The following is a 12,548-nucleotide window of genomic DNA, read 5'->3' on the forward strand; positions in this document are numbered from 1 at the left end:
ACCACAAAAGTATCTCACTCTGAGCCTACTGCTTAGTTCCATCTGATGTTCCCTACCCTTATATTGTAAAGGACAGTGATTAATCACCCTCTCCACATCGTTCCTGATTTTATGCATGGTATATATCCCACCTCCACCATCCTACCGCGCTCTGCTCTGTTTCCCAGGCTGAAGATTCCTGGGCTGTTTAGTCACTCCTAAATGAAGGGTGGGGAAATTCCAGTTTCTCTGTACACATTTTCACTTGCGATTTGGAAGTAAATATAAAATAACAACCAATAACACGCACAAATTACAAAGAGAAAAGAAAGTAATGAGCAGTCATTAGCTATCAAAGTCCTTTGGGAAATGACAAGTGACTCAGGAAATTACAGGCCTACCATGAGGACTGGATACACAAGCAGGGATCGAGTAAGGAGGGAGTTTGTTTTACATCCACGAGCAACACTGCGGAGACAGATCCTCGGGCTTTGCATACAGTTTTGGAGTCTGTGCTTAGAAAAGCCCATCAGAGAACCACAGAAATACTCCAGCCTCTATGTAATGAGTGAAAAACCCAAAGGCCCAGCTTTATCAAACCTCATTCTAAGTAATCACCAACAAGAATTTCTTTGGTAATTCAGCTCTTTCCAAAGACTACTGAAGAAAACTTAAGCAACTGTATTTCTCATATAAACTCCTAAGGTTAGCTGAGCCAAATGCAGGTCAGAAAACGTAATTAAATACTGAAATAAGTTACTGCAGCAGTGTGCATACACCAACAGATGGCAAATCTACCACAAGCACTTGATTCTTTTTTTTTTTTAAATTAATCTCACATACTTCTCTATTTTTCCAAAACTTGCTTCATTATATTTCTTCAAACCTATTTAATCCTTGAAGCTGAAACCAAGCCTGAAAAATTCAACTTGAATTCACAGTGAATTTTGCCTCAGAGCACAGAACAAACCACCATGATGTTCCAATGTGCACATGTATCAACAATGATGAATACTTAAGGAATTGATTGCATCCAAAATCATCATGATCTCAATCTTCAGGGAAGTTTTTGTGACAGCAGAGGGTGTTACTTCTGAAATGATACAGAGCCAAAGATGTTGCCAGTTCCTAACTTTAGCTAGGAGCCCACATATCATGCCTCAAACCAGTATCCTAATCATCTCAGGTGAAAATTCTTCCCATTTTGGAAGATTATAATTAACTTCCTACTGAGCCATGCTTAGAAAAATGTCTCAACCTGGAAGATTAAATAGAGACTTAGTAGCTGTCAGAAATAATTCAGCGGTAGCTGTTTGTGTCTTGCAGTATAAAGATACTGATTTAAAATCATATATTTAGAAATTGTTTTCTCCTTATTGTGGAACAAAAAGACTTGACTGCATGAGTAATAGATACATTACTGGGAATAGAGACTAGGTCGCTGAATACCACTTTGGTAATATTAGTTTAGGTCTTCAGATAATTGCTGTAGCAGTAGTACTTAAAGAATCTCCAGTTCTGGAGGAAGACAAATCAGTGTACCTTCCCAAGCCACTGCTGTTCTTGTAGTTTCTGGGGTCAACATAACTTGAATTGAGTGCTATTTCTTCTCCACTATTATCAAGGTTATTTTCAAGCCGTCTTGACTTTGCTTTTGTTCCAATTGGGACACAACTTGACTCATCAGTTCTTTATTTGGAACGCACATCACATTTCTTCACTTCATCAGTTCTCCTCCCAGTGAGGTCACTTGTTTGTGGCCATTCAATACTTCCTGCAAGTGCCTATTTCTCAGTTTAACTCGTTTTCATACTATCCTGTGCAAAGAGTCTTGCTTAAAGCCACCGGTCAGCCAAGTATGCATTTCGTAGCAGCGTGACTTTGGGTTCAGCAGGATATGAGCACATGGTAAAAGCTGAGGACAATCCGAAATCTGAAGCAGTATCTGAAGCCCAACTTATTTTTCCATTAAAAATGGTGACAATATTCACAATAATTTCAATGGGAGCATGATCATTCTGTAAGTAATTGCTATCAGGAATTTAATTTAAACCTCATTTGACTGACATTTCTTGTTTGCAAGATCTCTATTTTAGGAACAATGTCTTGCTAGTATATCTCTCTTCATCTTAGTCATGACTGATAACAGAATAATCATCTCAACTACTTTCCTTTTCTTTTCCTGCATAATGGCTTTACTGCATTTTTACATACCAAACATACAAGAATAGAAACAATTAGAGCAATAACAGCATTGTATGCAAATGAGCAGGTAAGTGACTAGAACTTACTTGAAACTCTATGCTAGGCTGGATGTCAGGCTGAGAAGCCTTTACAGTCACAAACTGGTTTGTTTAAAAGACGAAGGAAAGATGCAAGTTTGTCTTTGAAGCGTGCCTCTACCTCACGTTACTCTCAGTTGCCTTTACACACACGTATTAAATACAGGGTCTCTACGTACCATCTCTCCGAACTGCTTATTAATTGTCTTGCTAATTTAACTGCAGGAGTTGACTGCACAGTCCTGTCAGTGCTATCTGGTAACGCAGCACTACCAGCAAAGTCAAAACTATTTATCCCAGTCACGTTGTGCTTTCCCAGGGCAAACGTGCAGCAGCAATTACAATGGCACTTTATCTTTAAACAGCATCTTCCATACAGGGAAATGCCACAAAATGCTTTGCAGTTCATTTCATTATCTTGTTTCTTCTACTGCTCTAATAAAAGGCAGTGGTCATGGGGCAGCTGAATGCCAAGTTGAGAAAGGACATTACTTGTGACTGGTCCCAGTTCCTTGTAATATTTTCTCATTTGCCGTAAATCTGTGAGGACAAGCGATTATGAAGAGTTTTCAACAAGTTGACTTTGACACTGAAAGAGCTGCTTCTCCTTTTAATGATGAGCTGTCACAGGCATCGATCAGTAGCCATGGCAGAACAGATGAGAGCAGTAAAAAATGACAGACGAACAGACTTCTTAATGATAAGGAAAAAATACAGTCCATGCCATCTGAGAGGCAGATTCTCACCGCCTTTAATGGGAGGTTTTTTTAGTAAATGTTGTGTATTGGCTTCAGTGAGAAATGAGAGCACTCAAAGGAGGAAGCATCTAATAGAATGAGGTCAGACTTTTAAAGAATGGCTATTACCCAGCAAACCAGAATATCAGCAGACCACTGCACAGTAAACAATAAATAATCTTCTGGTAACAGCAAGAATAACGCTGGTAGGGGGTACCTTGAAAACCCTATTGAAGCTACGAAAGGCCAGCTCCAGCCTGGTATAAGTTTACAACATTTCACCAGTTGGTGTTTCACCGAATTTAAGCAAATGAGAACTGAGCCCCACAGCTGATAGGGCAAGACTTTAAAGAACACAGCAGAAAGGAGCCAGATCTAGAGCCTCGCTGCTGCAATGCTGCTGCTACCCGGCCAGTCTTCATGGGAAAGGGGAAAAGACAAAGGCTGCATCAAAATGAAATTTCATAGTGACCTGGCAGTGCTGTTTCTCTTTAAAGTTTGGGTAAGTTCATAAGCGAGCTCACCCCTATCCTAGCAGTGTAGCTAATACATAACAAAATTACTTTTGTGCACCAATAAACCCCTCAGTCTAACACTGTGCTGCACCCCTGGAAAGTGCTCTAGGGCTGGTTTTGCACCTTTCCACTTTTGAGCCACAAACGTAGCTCAGCTGATCCTGAACCCATCAGGTAACTGGACAGATGCTGAATACCCTGGCGTTTAGAACCCCCAGTGTATCTTACAGTGGGGAAATAAAGTGCTACTTTCATTAAATGGTGGTTGGTTTTTTTTCTAAACTTGTAATTCTGAGCATCCACCTTTCTCTCATAGAAGGAGGAGGAGGAGCCCTTGATATTTTTTCCTGCAACCAACACAATCTAGTACCATCTTTGGAAGGACACCAAAAAGCACCAGGGCAGGACTCTTAAAAAAAGGAGGATCTGATTTCTTAATGTAAAAAAAATAACAACTTTTAAAATATGCTAACAGTAATATAAAGAAAAAAAGAAATAATGCTGGGTTTGTGTGGGAAGGAAGCATATTTAAATCTAAAATGAATGACGTACCTTGTAATTACAGGAACTGTTGAAAGAGATAGTCAGAATTAAAATACTTTAGATATTCACATTGAAATATTAATTTTAAAATTTTAAAGTATGTATAAATGCACATAAACAGAGGCAGATGATAAAGGGCTGAAGTTCAAATCAACTCAAAGAAGAAGTCAGCCTTGTTAAATGAAAGCTAAAATTGTCACTGAGCTCAGCAATGAGGGCTTCAGGCAGCATGTGGCTGGGTGAGCAGCTCTGCAACTTCTGATTTAGTGCTAAATTGTGTATTTTAGAGTACCACAACTGCCTTCTGATGGTGCTTTTCTAAAGTACATGAAGTCTGAGAACTCTTAAAAATTTAAATCAAAACACCCTTCTAAATTTTGAATCACCAAACAATGGGTGATTAAGCATAATTAAGCTTGCAGCAACAGAAGTAACGTATTTACTCTGTTATGACAAAGTCCTCATCGCTTAGTGCATTTTTTTAAGACAGGTATAAAGTTTTTTATGTTTTTATAGACATTTTACATCCAGCTATTAATATTTCTTATTCAGCTTGCTAGATGGAAGATGTTTTCACTCAGAAATGATTCTATCTGTATTAACAGCTACAAATGAAACTGTACCCATTTAATATTGAGAGATGGCATTTTTTTTGAGCAAGGAGGATGCTTATCTGAGTGCAGAACCAGCACAAGACTCCCACAGTGCTCAAGTCCCATCACAAAGTTAGATACGATTTCGGTGGGGTAAACACGTTGTATCATCTTTCTATGCAGGAGAACATTTTGCCGTAAATATTTTCTCCCTGAAAGATTTTTCCTCCATAAAACGTCGCCTTGAGTGCTCAGCATTTCCTTCTGACTCCCCTCGTGTCACACTGATAGAGCTGCTTAACCCACCGATGGCTGCAGAAAGCTCAGGGGAATGAAAATTGTCATTCCTTGTTTGTCTGCTTGTTTGTTTAACTTCAGCCCCGCAGTTCTGCCTTCTTCCAAAGTTGTTTTGAGACTCTGGGAGTGCTTTTCTAATGCTGTTGGCATGTCAAAGTGACACCTACGTTTCATTATCCTCTATACAATTGGAAAAAAAAGAGAACTCACCTACAAAACACCTTGGCTGCCGAGCACAACCAAACAGCCCGGCCTCAGAGCAGGTGAGTAATCTGCACAGGATGGGGGTTCTTTTGAAAAGCACCTGCCAACACAACTGCTAATGCATTTCATTTCAACATTATTGAAATATTCACTTACTGGGTTATTTTCTATTGACACACACCCCCAGAATCTCAGTCCCTCCTCCCTCAAAATGTTTTTGAGCAGGAAATCATGGTTTGAGGTTTTACCGGGGTCCTTAACCCCCCAAATGACAAGCAGGTTGATCAGCCCTAACGCAGCCCTGACGCTTCTTTGTTTTTATCCTCATCCCACTCTCTATTTAAAAACATCTTCCTTCTGTTTTATCTCCATAGGAGCGCAGTGCTTCTCAATTTGTGTTTTAATTTCTTCTCGAGTCTGCTGAAAATTATTAAGCACATCGAGTGCTACAGAACCGGCTGTTTTGCCTCCAGACTGTCCATCTTTCAGCTGGCATCCATTTCATAGAGAGCTGCGAAAACCTTTTTGCGTCATCTTTCAGATTTCCAGAGAGATTCAAACTCCTCGGGGAGCTCCAGTCGTACACGTGGGTTATTATAATCCGGTGCAGCACATTCAGAAATCTCTCAGAAGGAGCATCTGAGAAGGGTCTGCTACAGCCAAGGGCTGAGCTGGAAATGGTCAGAATTGCTTCCCACCAGCACGGCACAACGCTGGCTCCACCGGTGCCGGATGGTTCTTGCAAGAGCCACTTACGAGTACAATCCCCTCCTTTTACTACAAATAAGAAATACACATTTATAACCCCATAGTTATATTTTAAATGACTAACCAGTTGAAGGAGACACCCAAAAAATGTAAATTAAAGTTATCAGGTCAGATCTTGGCTAGAGAAAACTGGAGTGAGTCAGTTTATTTCAGAGCATGAGCTGAATCAGTCCAAGATCTTTTTCCTTGAACTAAGAAATACTTCTAGCAAAAATACTCATCATTGTGAAATTTTTAGGGCATGAAAAATAATAAGTAACTCAATGTTATTGCTAGATAAGGGTAAAAAGAGCCTTTAAAACCTCTTGAGCAGGAAATTTTCTAATGGATTGTATTTGAATTTCTGCTTATAATTACTGTACTGCTTTTAATATAAATTAGTATTTTGTGCACAGATTTTATATTTCACATGTAATACAGTCCTAAAGCGTTTCAATGAAAATTCCACAGTATGTACCTTATAGCGAGGATAAAACCAAACAAAAAAAGGTTGGCTTTTATTTTTTCCTTATCGAGCCAAAAATCAGCCGTCATTCCATCCCACTGATACACCTACGGGCAGCATCGTCAAGGCGGCGTGCAGCACACAGACCGCACCGGGGCTCGTACCGAGAAGTCTGTTCCTCCTGAACCCGGGCCAAGCCGAACCGGTGCAGTCCAGGATGACACGCTCCTCTTCAGGTGACTTCTCCAACCCTATTTCTGATTTGATCCACCAAGAGCAGCCCACCTCGCACCCCGACGAGGAGGCTGTTGTGGTTTGGGTCTGATTCCCTGCTACTCTTCCTTTCCCCCCCCCGCCAAGACCTGTATGTTTGTCTCTGGTGTCTGGTGGGGTTGTGACCCTCTCTCACAGGTTGTCTTTGCTTTACAGGCTTATCTTTTCCATTATGTACCTGCCCTGACATTTTGTCTATCCGTTTAATCTCTCTTTATTACCTGTAGTTCCAGGTGTTTCAGTCCTGTTCCCCTATGGTTCCTCTGTGGTCTCCTGCTGCTACCTGTGCCCAAGAGACAGATGAAAGGAGGATTTGGGTGATCTTGGATCCCGACTTTAAATTCAAATCCAAATTGTGATGGTCACAGACCTGGGAGGACACACATCCAAGTCTTTGCTTTATCTCTGTTCTTAACATATTTTACATCTTGTCTTGGCCTCAAAACAAGGCAAAACTCTGCATTGCCTAAGTTTGGCTCATGCCAGACCTCAAGATTTAAATAAGCGTTGCTCTTGCTCTAGAAGCCAAAAGCAGGGAGTTTGGGAACTGCCTTTCTGGGCATTTCCCCTCATTCCTGCCCAGTGCTGAGCTGCACCTGCAGAGCCAGTCCAAGACGGGGTGACCTGTGTGTCCCCATCCCCGTCCACCTGCCAGGGTATCCCCTCCCCTCCTGCCTGCTTCAGAGCTTCCCCCTCTTCCTCTACGTACACAAGTTTTCTTTTCATGCATTAAAAAGCAGAGCTCACAAAGATGCATGTGCAGCTCCGGGGAGTCATAATATTCAACCAGTTTCACCAATATTTAAACAAATCTTTTGTTGGAAAGCCAGAGGGAGATCACAGCAGAGCTTCCTCTCTTCTTTAGAAATTTCTTTTCTATAGGAAGCCAAGCGTTCACCGCTGAAAGGCGGCTGCTCACTAGTGTGGAGGTGGGGAGGCGACAGCGAGGAACCGCAGAAACAGCAAACAAAATGCACCTCGCTGAGCTGGAACTGGCCGCTGCCCCTGTATTTTAGAGAAAAATCTGAAATTGCTCTTTAATAACTGCACGTGGTCAGATGTTAATTGGAGCTCTACTGAAAACCCCAGCACAGCAGAGGCAACGGGAGCCTCTAAGGCCGTGCTGAGCTATTGACTGTGCGGTGACTCAGAGAGGGGCCACCCACTGAACCAACCGCCAGCAGCCTCTTCGGGTGAGATGCAACAGCTACACGCACTTCCCTGCCCATCTCTACATTTTCAATTCACACAGAGACCTATGAGTGTGTATATATAGATACACACACACATTATACATCGACATTTAAATATAATATACTGCCAGAGTTATGATTTTTTAAATATCTGAAGGATGTGGTATCTTGGAAACCAATTGCCTCGAGTTGCCCAAATCAATTACAGAATGAATCAACACATTGCTTCAGCGTGGGAGCAGCGAGCAGTCGGCGATGCCGCCCGTCCCCGTCTCTGTCCCCATCCCTGTCCCTGTCCCCGTCCCCATCTCGGGTGGGAGCACGTCGGGGGATCGGCTCCGTCAGCCCCAGCCGCTCCTGCTCCCCCCTACGGCAGGACACCTCGGGGCACGGAGCAAGCAGCTACAGCCAGGGATTTCATATCTCTTATCTTAGATGGCTTCTTCAGCTGAAAGTTGATTTAAATGGGGGAAAAATAATTGAAACATAATATACAAAGGTGATACAGCTCTTTGAGTGTTTGCACAAAACTGGGGGTTTTTCATTAGCTGATTGCTGAGCAGGGCTTATTTTCTTACTGTTTTTTTCTACGTGTCATTCAGAAATAAGTGACACATACTCTGAAAATCATCATGTGTGTGCATCCTGTTTCCTGATGAGGAAACAGATCATAGCAGGCATCGAGCGAGCTCATAGCCCTCTGATGGCAGAGAGAAAGGACATTTCCAGCCAAGCACTCAGGGTTTTATAAGAAGAAATTTTAGATAAATTAATGTTTTAAAGAAATGAAACTCAGAAAACCATCTATGTCTGAAATGTGATCACAGAGCATGTGAAAAATCTATCCATCCTCTTATCATGGCGCTGAGCTTAACGGGGAGGCACAAGGCACACTCAGAGGGGATTCACCCCGCAAAGGGTTAAAACAAGGACCCTGTGCCAGGGGTCTGTGGGGACCGGGAGGGCCGGGCTCACCCACGGGTCCTTGGCTGGGGCCAAACCCTGCAGCTTGGCACTCCAGATTTCATGTGAGGAGCGAATAACCTGATCCACAAACAAGAGCGGAACTTGTTCATTTGTTTTATGCCTCTCAGATCAGTTTTGCTTCTTTGGCCAGCTCTGTAGAAAAGCTGAAATTTTAAATAATGGTCCAAAAATGGGATTATGTAGCTAGGAGAGTGTGGGTTGCTGAGAGGAGAGATTGCTGAGCTAAATATTTGGCAGAATTAAGAAAACCAGGAAAGACATGTGGGCATAAAGAAATAATTCAATATTACATTTCTGGCAGAAATCATGAAATCTGTTTATAGTTCAGATCACAGTGAGCCATTTACTTACTATTATTGGAAATAAGGTCTAAGGGATTTTGGTTGCAACGGGTTTGCAACTATTACAGCGTGACAGTATTAACAGAATATTAAAGACAGGTGAAATAACCTGCTGTCTTTATGGGGTGTACCTGTACGGCACGGCGCTCTGCTGCGCACGGCGTCGGACGGCGAATATCTGCTCTCAGATGCCATTTTAAGGACTTGGCCATCCTGAGATGTGGCCTCCTGGTGCAGTTGCTACTCTCCTGCTACAGGCTCCGTCCATCTTTGATGGGGGTTCAATTGCTGGTTGTCTTTTTTTTTTTTTAATTCACTTTAAATTCTCCTCTGTTCCAAGTGCTTCCATCGGGTTTTTGTTCTTCCCCCCGCGTTGATCTCCACCTCCTCTCACCAGCTTTCTCATCTTTCACGCTTTGTTCTACTTCTCCTTTCTTTCCCTTATTCAGTCTATATTCCCTCTCCCTTCAGCCTTCACTACCTTTTTCGCCACTGGCCTTGCTCTCACCCCTCTGTCCTCCCCCTGGAGGGAGCCCTGGGAGCTGCAGCAGGGCTGGTGGCTCCTCTGCACCTGGGGCTACCCAGCGCCCACCCAGGGGAGAAAAGATGCTTCTGGGGAAGAAGCTCACACCAGCATCACTTGTGAAATAACGAGGGGAAAGAAGCACCCGCTACCCAGCCACAGCCTTGGGTTTCTGAACCAAGTGGTCACCTGGGAGGGTGAGACAAGCCCACGGGAGACAGAGCTGCCACCGCCCGCTCTCTTCTAGACTGCTCCGGTTTGTAAGCCTCAGACCAGAAAGAAAGGTTTTTAATAGGGCTTTGGCTATTCAGAAGTAAACTCAGCTTAGGGAGAAAAGAAAACATCCTCTGATTTGAAATGAAGAAGCTGCTTGGGAAGGGGGTTCTCCGCAAGCTCCCCTCGGGGGGTCTGCACACCCCTCCCTTGTTAATCCCCCAGGCCCGTCCCCGACCTGGGGAGAGGCTCAGCCCTGGCAGAGGCTCCCGCTGCGCACACAAAAACAACGACGCTTCCCTGCTGCGGGGGCTTTTCTTTGCAGTTTCGAAGGGTGCAGGAGAGCTCTGCCCTTGTGTCGCTCCTGCCTCGGCAGAGCTGGGAACCATCGACGGGTGGTGAGGGACTGCGGGGGGTGCACGGCCTGGCTGCTGCGGGGACAGAGGCGTGGAAACACAGAGACACCAAGTAAACAGCACATGCACACTCTCTGCACGACGGAGGGGTTTGCTGGGTAATTATTTAATTAAGTGATATGGGAGAAACAAGGAACCACCAGAGTGGGGAGAACAATCACCTTATGTTTGATTCACTTATGTTTGGTGCCTGAGACGGGGCTTTACCCGCAGCTCCTCCACTTGCCCTGCATGGCCGGTTCCCCGCGGGAGCGGGCAGATGATACCGCTGGCCTCGGGCCCAAACAGCAACACTGAAGTCTTGTTTTTAAGGCCTTCCAGACCAAAACACAGGTTCAAGCAAGTGTCAGTAGGTGAGATCCTTTCCTCTCCCCGTCACTGCAGCGTGAGGTCAGCTGTACCCAAAACCCTTCTGAAGGAAGAGGTAACAGATCATTAGTTGAAAATTTCACATTAAACAGAAGAGGAGACTCTTGTGGGAAGATTGGGGCTAGTGAAAATTTTTCTTTCAAAAAAAACTTCAGCTGTTTATTTAGTGAAAAATTTGATGCAGTCTATGATTGTTCCAGATTTCCAGCAAAAGAAATCAATAACCAAAAAATCAGATAAAAGATTAGATGAAGTCTGAAAATTTTCTAATCTCCTCGGCAGGAATAAAAGAACCTCTCCTTTCCTCCTCCTTTCTTCCTCACTAAAATAAAACAAACAACAAGTAAATAGAAAAAACTTTTCCTGTGTTTTTTTTTCCTTCCATTACTATTCCCCCTCACTCTTGCTCCCCATGGAGAACAGCTCCAGGATAGCTCATGTTTAGCTGCTCAAATCATTCCCTATGAAAGATTTATTTATCTTTCCATGTCCCCAGCTTGCGTGCGCTGCGTAACACACTCGTGTCGGCGTGAGGGACGCTGGCTCCTACAGACGGATGTGCTGAGACGTGGAGCCGAGGCTGGGGAAGGTCCGGTGGATGAAGTTGCTGTATGAGACAAACAAACAATCTCTGCCCCAACCTGTCTCTCTTATAGCTCAGACATCCTAACATCCAGCGGAGCCGTGTACACTCTGTTCAGCCACGTTAAAAATAATAAATCCCACATTACCTGTAGCCAGACGAGCGTTTTCATTCACAGCAGGAGGACAGAGCGGCCGCCCCAGCTGCCCCTGCTTGCTGCACCTCACCTCGTCTCCCAGGGCAGCTTTGGGACCCCCAAACCTAATTCCTTGTGGAGGAAACTGAACTGGAACATGAAGCCAGCTGATGATTTTCCACCACCGACACGCATTCAGTCCGCAGGGTCAGAGCGGAGGGGGTGCAGAGTAAAGCCCCACAACCCCCCGGACGGATGCGAAGGGATCTCACCTGGGGCAGGGGCAGCCACAGCGGCAGCCACAGCGGTAGGGCCCGACCCAGCCCTCCTGCCTTCACACCAGGCACAAGAAAAGAGGGTCTGGGGAGGATTTTTACCACTCCTGAGCAGCATTTCATGGCCAGAGGTTCAGACTATCACCTTCTTCAGAGCAACTCCCCGGTCCCCCTGCACCAGCCTCTTTCCTGGCAAAAAAAACTCTCTCTGGCTGAACCCAACAGTTATGGAAGTTTTTCAGCCCTTTATACACCCCAGCAGGACTCCTCAGATGACTGCAGACAATATTGTACCTTCTCTTTGACAGCAGTTCTCTTACAGGCATTTCTTGTAGAAACAGTGTTCAGACAGGAGGGAATACAAAACGGCTGGAAGGCTCCGTGCCGGGCTGCAAGTCCCTGGATGCTTCACTTTAATTTCTGGGAACAGTTTCCTTCAGGTTTGAACAGATCCAGGAAATTTTGTGTACCTGATACACACTTGGTTGTTCTTCCCTGGCTTAGCAAAAATACTCATGACGAGTCTCTTTAGATATTGTGCCAAAATCTTAGTTCATTATTATTTCTGCACAGCACTGAATTCACAGAAAATCAAACAAGTTTATGACTATCTGGTTAGTTTAGTGCACTGGTTCAACTTCTGCAGATCATCTTATCAAAAATTAAAACTGAAGTCAAATCTGAAAGTATCATTAAGGGTACAAAACTCCCTATCAAACCTGTCTGACTTTATTCCTTTACACACACACGCGTTAGTGTAATTTTCATAACTAAAGGGTCGAGTTAAAGCTGCACATTCAGCCTGGTCTCAATCTCCTCGTTACTAAATGCCACATTCCTTATTTTAATATTAGATTTTTTTTTCATTTAGATAAA

Source organism: Strix uralensis, chromosome 13 (assembly GCF_047716275.1).
Source record: "Strix uralensis isolate ZFMK-TIS-50842 chromosome 13, bStrUra1, whole genome shotgun sequence".
NCBI lineage: Eukaryota > Metazoa > Chordata > Aves > Strigiformes > Strigidae > Strix > Strix uralensis.